At 46.7% G+C, this 11,961-nt stretch overlaps 1 protein-coding gene across 5 annotated transcripts in view; it reads left to right on the top strand.

The window, feature by feature from the left end:
- LOC111871707 overlaps positions 1-11,961 on the top strand; it is a 157,054-nt gene that overhangs the window by 64,575 nt on the left and 80,518 nt on the right. The window lies entirely within an intron of this gene.

Here is an 11,961-nt window from a genome sequence, read left to right as displayed (position 1 = left end):
AATACATGAGCAGAGAATACAGTACAGTAAACCCTCGCTAAACCGGATTAATAGTGGGGGAGGTCATCCGGATTGAGCAGTAACCCGGATTAGTGAAGCAAAAGGTAGCCCTAAAAGCAAAAGTAAAACACCGTCGAAAATTCTTTGCTATTTTAATCCGAAATTCGAGAAATTTCAGAGCATTTAATGTGTATAGAAATGAATAGAACCATTTGTCTTACAGCTTAAGTAAATATTTGCACACGCCTACAAAGTTCATGCCATCAATAACAAAACTCAATCACATCATCGTCGTTAACTGACGTCATTATGACGTCACTTCCTCTTCGCTGCTCTCTCTCCCCCCCCTCTTCCTGCAACGCCATTTACAGTAATGACTTCTCTGTTTTTGGCACGATTTTTGTTTTGCAACGCCGACGTATGAAATCAATCAAACCCTGGACCAATATTGATGAAGCACTGACACTGGAAAAACCCATTTTCGCCAGCCCTGCTCCTTTTATCTGTTTGCTAAAATCCCTCCCTCGACTTACGAGTGACGACTGAAGATCGTCTTAGGATACTGAATTTCCGTACCATAGCTCAGCCGGTTAGACGCCGGTGTCTCAGCCATCGAGCCTCGGGTTCAGTTGGAGCACGCGGTAACGTAGTTGGTTGAGGCACTATGCTATAAGCCTGACGGTCGTGAGTTCGATTCCCAACGAGGTCACTGGATTTTTCAATTGAGCTAATACTTCCAGCCGCACTATGGTCCTGGGATAGACTCAGCCTCTAACAGAAATTAGTATATTAAATCCTCGCTGATCCGGATTAATTGGAGAAGAGTCATTCTTATTAATGAAGTAAAAGATAGCCCTAAAGATAAAAAAGCGTAGAAATGTAAATGGGAGATTTAATAATGTAGGTAATGCAAATGAAAACAAATAAAAATATTATCACTTTAGCAATTTTTTCCTCAGTCAGAAACTGAAAATCAGGGTCTCCTTCATCCAGCTCAAGCCAACCTTGGGTTTCAGTCTCTCCAGCTGCCCTCAGCACAGTCTGAAAGTCCTCTTGCTCTGATCCCTCTGGCTCATAAATGCCTCTTGCTCTGATCCCTCTGGCTCCTAAATCCCTCTTGCTCTGATCCCTCTGGCTCCTAAATTCCATGTGACTTTTAAAGTATGAACTCATTTAGCTCATTATTAGCGAGGGATTACTCTACAAGGAATCTTCCTGGGGATAACGAGCGGCCAGAGCGTAAAGCTGACAACTTCGCCGCCGTCTATGAGCCGATTGTCTAGAAAATATGTGAGCCTCGACGTCTCACAACCCTATGGGCCTCTACGGCCTGTTACAGGGATAGCTTTACTTTTCCCCCACCCCCTCTGTTGATCATAATTGGACCGCTTCGCCGTACCCACTGAGGCGTGCGATAGCCCTGACCACGCAGCACAGTATCACATATAAGCTTGTGGCTTCGTTACAGCAGTTGAGTGTTCAGCGCCAGACAGATTCTGGGATCTGCGAGATGTACACGTTTGCTGAATTGGGAGCCGCACCTTCAGGTGTGAAGGATGTAGTGTTTGGATGGAGCAGACGTTAAATGCAAGATTTTGGAACATCGATGAAGAATGTATATTAGCAGCAAAGTATAACGCAGAAATAAACAGCAACGGCAGGAAAACGTGAATTTTGTGGCATATATACCCGTTGCTAGGCAACGACGACGGAATAAGCAGCTATACAGCAGTCGTTGCATGGTAATTGCCGTAAACAGTAACACAGGAATTGTGTTCCGTATTCATTTTTTCATTCATTCATTCTTAGAGGGGGTGGGTTTCCCCATGCACCGCCACCAGTAGTTGGTCTATTGTCTCCATACCCTACCGATACTGGTGCTCGCTATCAGCCCCATTCTGCCAGCGAGGTTTCACCCTCTTTTAGCAGTGGTGTCTGATAATTAGTCCTATTCCGCCAGCGAGGTCGGCCCTCTTCCGGCAGCGGTACCTGATACTTTCCCCATCTACCCGAGGCATTGGAAACTACTTTTGGCGGGAAACTTTTTGGCCTAATTTTGCTCAGAGGTCTCCTAGAGACAGGATCTTTTACGTGCCGTAAATCTACGACACGGGACCCACGGCTTAATGTTACTCCCGGAGGACTTGTTCCATGAATTTTTCTGCCCTTAAAAATTCAACGACCTCCGCCGGGTTTGAACCCGCGTACCTTGAGTCATGAGGTGGGAACGTTACCCCTAGACTACGGAGGCCGCATGGTGTTCTGTATGCTATCCGAGCGATAGCCACATGATTAAAAAATATAATACGGTTAGGAGGTGTTTTCTGTGCGGTACGTGCCGGGGCTATATAAAGAGGAGCAGCTGCGATTACGATAGTGTCTTGAGATGGCAGCTAGAAGAGTAGGAGTTAGTTGCGAAACAGTCGCCGACCAGTAAGGACGTGGACACGGAATCTGAGGAAGCTACGGCGTTGGAAGCCGTTACCAGGCGACAACCAGTGAAGACAGCATGCTGTAGTGAATGTATAGTGTGTGTAAATTGGACTTCGGCAGAGAAATTTTCTAACCCAGTGAAGATTAAAGGACTGCCTCTGTCATCTAGTCGTCAAAGTTCCTGGCTACAGATCATGAGGTCTCGGGGTCGATTCTCGGGGCTACCAGATTTTCTGAGAAGTACTGGATCTAAAACGGGGTCCACTCAGCCTCGTGAGTATAACTGAGGAGCTGTTTCAGGGAAATAGCGGCTGCGGTCTAGAAAACCAAAATTAACAGCCGTGGGGATCCGTTGCGCTGAACACGCGACGCCCTCTGTCCGCTAAAGTTGGCACTATCTTCGCCGACAAGCGGCGGTCGCTCGGTTGGTCGGTACAGTTCGCTTACGGACTCAAGCCACAGAGTTTGCTTGTTGTTTGTTTTTGTGAAGAATAAAGCTGGTCCTATGCTGAACTAAGCAGTACGCCACGACGACATATGTTCTGTAGGGGGCCGTGGAGGTATATCTCTACGCTTTATTTCTTCCTAGGCTATTTAACAAAGCTCTCATTGTTGGAACTATGTAACGTCGGATGAAAAGATGATGATAAATTGGAAGAGATTTGGAAGGAAGTAGCTGTGTGGCCTGGTGTAGGTACTATCCCAGAATTTGTCTGGAGGAAGTGAGAAATCTGAATATCCGGTGTTCCGGCCGAGTTTGGAACCGAGTACTTGCCGAATACGAGTTTTACCGCTATGCTAACCCGCTCGGTAGGCTTTTGTGAGCAGGACGCAGCGTTCTGAACTAGCGAAGTGAATACTCTGCCCCTTGGAGATGGCGACTGTCACAAACCCCTTGAATCAAGATCGTTTTAACTCTCAAAATCTTCTCTTCCTTCACACGATACTTGTCTTGACATATACCGGTCAAGACTTTAACAGGCAGTGAGGTGAATGTGCCCCGGTGCTTAACTACTCAGCCGATCACAGTGGCCACGCGGTCTAAGGCATGAACCGTTTTCGCCCGCTCGAACCCTGGGATCTTGGGTTCGAATCCCACTCGAGGCATGATTGTCTGTTTGCGTTGGTCTGTGTGTAGGTAGCGGCCTTACGACGGGCTGATTCCCCTTCCAAGGAGTCCTGCCGACTGTGTATAATATTCAGAAACTGAAAAAGCGTCCAAGGTTTAACAGAAGGACTGTAGAGCCGTAGATAGATAGATAAACTAATTAAGCACTGTGCCCTGAAGATGTATGGGGGAGTGGAAGTATAGCTCCACTATGCTTGACCTCGACACTAGGTGGAAGTGAGTGGTCAGCTCCACGTTCCTGCCCCTTAACCCATCTCGGTACCCATTTGATAGGAGGCTAGGTGGGCCCCAGACGCGGTCTGGATGCTGTGGAATTGAGAAAAAGATATTGTCGCTGCCGGAAGTAGAACCCCGGTCGTCTAGTCCGTTACTGTACATACTGAGCTACGAACAGTGGGCTCCACATTAACATGGACGGGTGCTCTGGATTGAGGTCTTCGATGTCGAAAAGGGGAACGATTGCGTGAAGAAAGGGTGTCATATTTCGCGTTAGAATATGTACTCGGAAACTCAAGAAGGGTCTGTTTGGGGTTCCTCTCTTTAATGCGTATAAACAGGGCAGGATATTCTCAGAAATCACACTCTTCGTTATACCATTAGCGCTCTAGTAAAATCCTGCCACGTGTATGTGGTTTGGTTTGGGTATTATATTCGCTGGCCATTTATACACACAACTGGGAACTACATGTAATCAGAGCTCCGTCGCCAATATCCACACTTTACAAATCACCACAGCTCACACTGAATCTTTTCCGGCCTGGTGTTACTTCAGTCGTTCCCTGGTAACGGCTTCTAATAGTGGAAGTTCTTCAACTTCCGCGCTCAAGCCCCCTATGAACGGCGGCTCCCTTCCAACTGCCTCATTTCTTTACATCGTCCCATATAGAACTGACTTGGTTGCCCCAATTTTCTTCCTTATAACTCCTCGGCACCGACTGCGTAGGCAACTCCGTTCATTCTCGTATGCTAACCATTTCCGCGGGAATGTCTTCGCGTCAGCCAGCAACGGGTTGCTTATCCCTGTTTATTAAGAATCCGCTGCCCCAGCAACGGGCGTTGTTTCGCGACCGTTACCCTGCAACGGGTCTACACGCTATAATTCATTTATAAATATGTGGATAATCAGTAAACTGAATACCTAACAAGTCTATTAATTGGGCATTTTCAAATTCACAAATCGGTTATATATTCGTATTACCGTGAAACATTCCTTCTGACGTAATTCGCATTTATAATCACAGCAGTCAGTTAACTCTACTAGGTAACCAATTAAAGAGAAAAGACGTGGCGATCAACTTCCATTTTGTAATAGCAAGAATATGTAATGGCGGCATGCAGCGCAACTCTTTGTAGCTTCATGCAGAAAGCGAGACTGATTTATGTGAGTTGGTGTTCCGACAGAGACAGAGAGTGAGGTGGCCTGATCTTCACTGATGTAAGAAACACAACACTGAGATACAGGAGATGGATGGAATTGAGGCTGGAGCCAGCCCGCCTGGAAGCACCGAAACCCTGGACACAGAAACCGCGCCAAGGGGAATACCCCGCTTCTGCCGAGATCACGGAAAGTGTGGAGGGAAAGCTTTCGGACGGAGTGTGGATTTGCAAGTACTCATGCGTGTTTGGCCTAGATATTCAGTTATTTCGTCTAAGTTTTGTCATTGACAATTCGTATTATCACGATTTAGATGTGACTATAGACGGGGTTTGAATTGGTGACTAGGTTTACTGAGCACTTATACACACGATTCGGAACTACAATCAATTACAGCGCCACCGCTAATCGCCACAGCACCCGCTAAGCCTCTTCCAGCCTCCTGTTTCTTCACCAGTCGTTCCTTGGCAACGGTTTCTAACAGTGGAAATTCTTCAGTTTCACGCACGCAGATCCTGACTTCACAGCCTCGCCTGCAGAACTCAACTCTCAACTGACGGGGTCAGAGTTAAAGTCAGAGTCAGAGTTACTCTACGACTTGCGGTTTACCGCCAATCAGTCTTGGCGACAAGCCCCTTGAGAGTCACGACCAGTAATTTTATTTTACAGCTGAACATTTGCGGTTATATTCCTTACGTAACATCCTCTCTGACGAGAGGATGGGTCTGTCATGTACAATTGCTGCTGGTCTCGCCAGCGCAGTCATTCCCAGGTCCTTGTCCTGCGGGGCTCGTGACCACATTTTACTGTCTCAGAACCGAGACTCCCCTAACTAAGAGGGCCAAGTGCCCCTTATTTATATCCCCCAGCAACAGGACGGCCCACTTATACCCCCCCCCCCGGCACTGGATTCCCTTTTCGTCGTCACTTACGGCTCACAGGGCTACTGTGTAGGTACTCGACCCTACCTCCACACGGGATTTGTTTGGTTAGTCAAAGTCAAAGTCACATTGCAACTGACGGTCATTCAGTCAGTCTTGGTGTCGAGACCAATCTGGGGCTTATAACCATATATTTATTACTGTTTGACAATTTCGGTCTTGTTTTTGTTGAGCGCCCTCTCTGACGAGAGGACGGGTCTGTCTTTTGTCAGAGTCATTTATCTGCAGTAGTAAGTCACTTGTCATAATGTAAAGGATATTTACATTTTACATGTTAAACATGTTAATAAATAGTTACTATAGGATTCTGACGATGGTGTATAACACACTGATATGTTGGGTTTTTGGACTTTATCCATCGTCCTGGTTTTTAAGATAACAAAATAAAAACACGACGTTTCGGAGGACGGAAACAGATCCAGTTTCCGAAACGTCNGCTTGTTGCCTGCATAATTTTGTTATATAATCGTATACGTACGGGATTTTGATAGCCATGTGTAGATCGTGGACCGGTGTGCGCCTTGGAAAATTGCCAATGGTGCGGAGAACCTTGTTTTGCAGTCGCTGTGAATTCCCAGGCGGGACTAGCATAAGTCATTACAGATCTAAGGGCGCGTACACTCTAGCGAGCTGTTACATGTAACGTAACGGTTACTGTAACCACATTCTGTTAGTGTGGACGCCTTCCGAACCACGCTCGCGAACGTACTTCGAGCGCGCTCTGTAACACGACCGGCGAGCCACTGCCTTGTCGGTTTTTCTGAGAACACAAAGGGACTCGCAGTAGGCTCGTGGACGCCACAATCGCTTGCGCGTAAATGTGTACGTTTCCTCCGAGCCAGGAGTAGCGTTGCGAATCGCTATGTCTTCATGGCGAGCTCACCACGAGCACTATGGATCGGGTCGCCATACGAAGACGTGGCTGCAGTAACCGGTGGAGGGTCAGCTTAATGTTAGCGCTTAATCGCTCTCTTTTGAATAGGGAATACAATTTTATAAATGTTCTGAAGGCCCTGGCTTCGATCATTTCTATTCTTTGATAAACTTCAGGGACAAGTTTCCTTACTTGCTGAGGCAGTAGAAATGCCTCGCTAATATGGAGCCACACTATTTATTCAGTTGAATGTGCATCGTTAAACACGTCAATAATCAATCTGTATTAAGTTCTTGTGAGCGGTGTGTTCCGGCGAAACGTGCAAACGGAAAGGTGGACAGACAAACACGTGTGGGAGGGCTGTCTGCAGAGGTTGCTGTGGAAACAGCCCTGCCTCTGAGTATTCATACTAACCCACACAGAAGTCAGTGGCGCTCAGTTCGCAGTCGGAAAGTGTCCAGCGTGATATACTGTACATTGACGGAAACAGGTCGGAGAGTTCTGTAACTTTAACTTTCCCCCTTCAGTCTCAAATTTTGCAGCAACTTTTTTTTTTAATCTGAAACTTTTCTCTGGAGTTATTAAAAGACGGCGTAGTTGGTTGAGGCACTATGCTACAAATCAGAAGGTCGCGAGTTCGATTCCCGATGAATTCATTGCATCTTTTAGATAGACTAATCCTTCCAGGCGCACTATGGCCCTGGGGTCGACTCAGCCTCTAACAGAAATGAGTACCAGGAATCTTTCTAGTGGTCGGCATATAAGGCTGACAGTGTCGCCGCCATCTGTGAGCCGATTGTCTAGAAAATGTGGGAGCCTCGACGTCTTCAGGCCTTCGCGGCCTTTTACAGGCATAGCTCTACAGCCCTTACCAAGCACCACATTATCACATCCTCTGTGCTTGGAACTCTTGGCGGTTACAGACAGTGGTAGTGGGTCTCATACAGACAGACTGGCTGCAAATAACAGCCCATCTCCCCTTAAACCTCTCACAAATTTAAAAACTTCACAGTAATTGACCTGCCTGGAAATAGATCATATGATCTTCTGGGGTTTAACACCGTGCATTTCGGAGACAGTCGGACATTTCGGTGGAAGATACTGCCTTCTTCAAGGTAAAAGAGTAACCATCAGAAACAGCAACATTAACATTCTACCTGCTTCTGAGTAATTGAAACGAAACGTGTGGTAGCTTGTAGAGCCATCGCTGGGTAGCGACCTCGAAACAGACAACTAAACAACATTCGCAGTTAGGCAGCAGAATTTTTATTAAACAAGTATATGCGGCCGTTTCTGGATGACGCCTTCGCGGACAGGCACATTCCCATGGAGATGATTGGGGCAACAGTGGAAGAGCTCTGTTTTCTAAGTGGTTCGTGCCGAGAGGTTATAAGCGGGACGAGGGTTGGAGCTTTGTCAGTTACCCGTATGGAGGCGGGGTCGAATACCTCCACCGTGACCCTGCGAGTCGTAGGAGACGACGAAAGGTGAAGTCTCAAATTTGTGACAGTAAAATATGGCCGCGAGCCCCAAGGGACTGGGACCCGAGAAAGACTGCGCTGGCGAGGGCCAGCAGCATATACCCGTATATGTGCATATATATATGTATATATACCCGTCCTCTCGTCAGAGTGGCGCCCGCAAAAAACAAGACCGTAGCTGTCAAACAGTAATAAAATTCTGGTTATGAGCCCCAGATGAGGCTCGCCACCAAGACTTACTGACTGACTGACTGACCGTCAGTCGCAGTGTGGCTCTGACTTTACTTTGACTTTGAGCTTAGTCAGTTGATAATCAGGCAGTGAAGAGAGGACTAGGAGGTTGGTGTGAAATGGTTGCGAGTTACTTGGAAGAGTGTTCAGTCGGAAGCGAGCCGCAGTTCAGAGAGAACTTGACCACAATACCAGAGGAATAGCCATTATTAGAAGCCGTTACCAGCAGCTGCTAGTGAAGACACTGCAGGATGGAAAAGATTTAGCGCGTGCGACATTGATCTGTAAAGTGTGGAGAGCAGCGATGATGCTATGATTGGGTGTAACCACGTGTTGTGTGTTAATGTGGCCAATAAATCCAATATCCAATCCAAAACCCCATCGAGAGTCACTCCCTCATGTGACAATATAAACATCCGTGACATATCGAGCCTGGATTTCGCTGTAATTCTTTGAGACTCAATTACCGTACGAATTGTTAAAAGTTGTTTAACAATCAGCAGAGTCGCATTGGATGTACGAGTATTACATCAGAGCAGAAGCGGGGCTTACTGGCTGCGTGACCTTGCGTTCGATTATTATCGTTTTGGTCCTCAATAGTTCGTTTTTGTTCGGAAAGGATTTCGGAGGAGCGAGTTCGCGTTTGGATGAGAAGCCCATGCGAGGTTGTGTGTTTCGTTGAACTAGTTAGTATGAGCGAAATTTCGTTAAAGCGAGAATTGTCTCGAACTTAAGAAGCTATCGGAAAACGGCTGCAATTGTGCTGAGACACTGATACTGTTGCTGCGACTTGCGGTTCCGGCACAACTCTCTTCTGGGATGTGACGCAGTGTTGTCTGGTAAGCGAGTACCAACGTTTCGGGGACACCAGCTGCCCGTATCTTTTATCCTGAAGATGGAAGTTGAAAATTATTACGAAACGGTGATAATGATCCACCAAAGTACACTGCTTCACATCCAGTGAGATAGAGATACACAGAGTAAACTCAGATCTCGCGTGCTCAATATCAGATTTAATCAAGATCGGTTTATCCGTTCCGGAATTCCGTTCTTTACATACAGATGAAAGGAGTGATTTAATAGGCGCTCCGAAGGGACAGGAACGCGCTCAAGATGGATTTCACAGTTTTGTTTTATCCCCCTACCGTACTGAGTGGACAGATTTTTTTCATTTAGGATTTTGCAATTTTGTCTACAGTACAAGGCTCTACGTTCCCCACGCCCCTTCCCCCGCCGCGTCACTGCTGGTGGGGGGGGTTCTCCTTTGCGCAACATGTCACAGTATTGTTCCCGATCCATACGCCGAGAAGCATGTTCCTCCGGTTTGTAACATTGTGCCTCCATCTTCAGGGTCGATATTGTGGCATGTAGACCAGTTGCTGGGCAAAAACCGCGAGATAAGCGAATATACAAGAGCCATTGCTGAGTAATGGTTTCGCGAACAAGCATGCTAATTGGAAACAACAATAGAGGAACGTATTTTCTGTGCGATCCGTGCCGTGCAATGCAGTTAGTGGGAGTCAGAGAGTCTGGAAGGCTCCCAGAGCCGTCAACACAGTAAAATATCATCATGAGTCCCATAGGACTCGAAACGAAGAATGATTGTGCTGGCGAGGACCAGCAGCAATTTAATATCCATACAGACTCAGGAAAAGGAGGCCCCATTTCAAAACACGCAAAAGTCTGGAAAGAACAAAAATTTGGTCATGGATCGCCGACGGGCCCGAAACCAAGAACGACTATGCTGGCGAGGGCGAGCAACAATTTACTGGACTGGACAGTCAGTCAGTTGAGAGTCTACAGTTGGAACAGTGGGTTAGTTGTGAGACAGTCGGCAGCCGGTAAGAATGTGACACGGATGCAGAGCACATTGTTGGGATCCGTCAAAAGGCAACGACTGGTGAAGACATAGCGAACTGAGAAGACTTTGCATGTGCTGTAGTTACAGTGATCTTTGGAGTGCGTAACTCAGTGAAACTGCCGTCGTTATTTCTAGTTACATTTTGTAAGTGTTTAGTAAATCCGATCAACAGTCCAAACCCTGTCACTAATCACTCTTAAACTCATAACTAGGACAGTCTCACTGAGTTACACACGCCAAAGACCACCGTGACTACAGGACACATAAAGTCTCCTCAGTCTTCACTAGCCGTTCCTTGGTAGCGGCTTCCAACGGCGGAACAGCTTGCAGTCAAAGTCAGAGTTACGTTATGACCGACGGTCAGTCGGTCAGTCTGTCTTGGTGTCAAACCCAAGACGAGAATTTTATTATTGTGGATTGGTGTGGGGCACCCTCTCTGACAAGAGCTGTCGTTTACAATTGCTGCTGGTCCTCGCCAGTGCAGTCATTCTCTGTTTCGAGTCCCGCCCAGACTCATGACCACATTTTACTGTCTCAAATTCGAAACTCCCAAACCTGGAGGGCCAGATTTCCATATTTGTACCCCACCCCCAAAGCGGGTTGGCTTACCCAGTAAGCCTTGGCTGTTATCTAGGTTACCGTGCCAGGTATATCACGTACATACCCTGTATTCTTACGCGGCTTCGAGACTTCTGTGTTCGAATTGTCAAATCTTCCCCTAACCTGCAATATTTCTTACTCATTTCCACGAATCCAAACTGTGTCTTGGTTCTGAAGCATTCGGACGTTACCGCTGATCGTTGTTCATTGAAGTCCTGAATTATATAGGTCATGTTAATCTCTCTGGAGCCCAAATCGATTGTCGACTGTTCTGAACATTTCATCGTAGATAAGAGGTGAAAGGAGCGCCACTTTACATAATATAATCAATAAAGATCATTATTCATGTAACAAGCTGAACACACCCCACTTCCTTTCTTTCTTTCTTTCTTTCTTTCTTTCTTTTTAAACTCTCCCCCCCTCAACAGCCCGTCTCTTCATTCGACTTTTGACACTGGAGCAGATGAGAAACAGCATCCTGTGAAGAAGCCTTGAAGTCCCGGAGACAGGGATGGCCAATTTGTGTGGCTTCCACGTGCGTTCCTTCCGCGCTGGCTGTTCCGGGCTGTTCTCAGCACATCACAGCTTCAGTTTACATTAAAGTACTCGCGCGACCGCATTTCAGATTCTAAGCCCCACCAGCCCCTCATATACGTATTATATGTTTACAGCATACAGGGCACTTTTATTTATCGCTCTGCGCATATCCTCGGCGGTGATACCGCCTTCCTGTCTGTAGTTTCCGTGGTTTTCCTTAGTGTCTCCAGCCGCTTCCTTACAGATCATTTCAAATTCATCAATCGTATCATTCGAAGCTACTTCTAGCGTCGTTAAATAAACTACAGAACAATAAGTTTTGTAAAGAAGTAATCGCCAGATTTCCTTTGATAAGACGCGGACCGCACAGAAAACTACACCTACAACAATTCTTCCTTACTGCGGTTACGTCTTTACCGAGTTGTTACCTATCAGCAGGCTCTCCTTTGATAAGACACGGCTCGCATGGAAAATGAGGCGTACCCAGAATTCTTATATT

The sequence above is a fragment of the Cryptotermes secundus genome, unplaced genomic scaffold (genome assembly GCF_002891405.2).
Source record: "Cryptotermes secundus unplaced genomic scaffold, Csec_1.0 scaffold349, whole genome shotgun sequence".
Classification (NCBI taxonomy): Eukaryota; Metazoa; Arthropoda; class Insecta; order Blattodea; family Kalotermitidae; genus Cryptotermes; species Cryptotermes secundus.
This window is presented reverse-complemented; position numbering and strand designations above follow the sequence as displayed.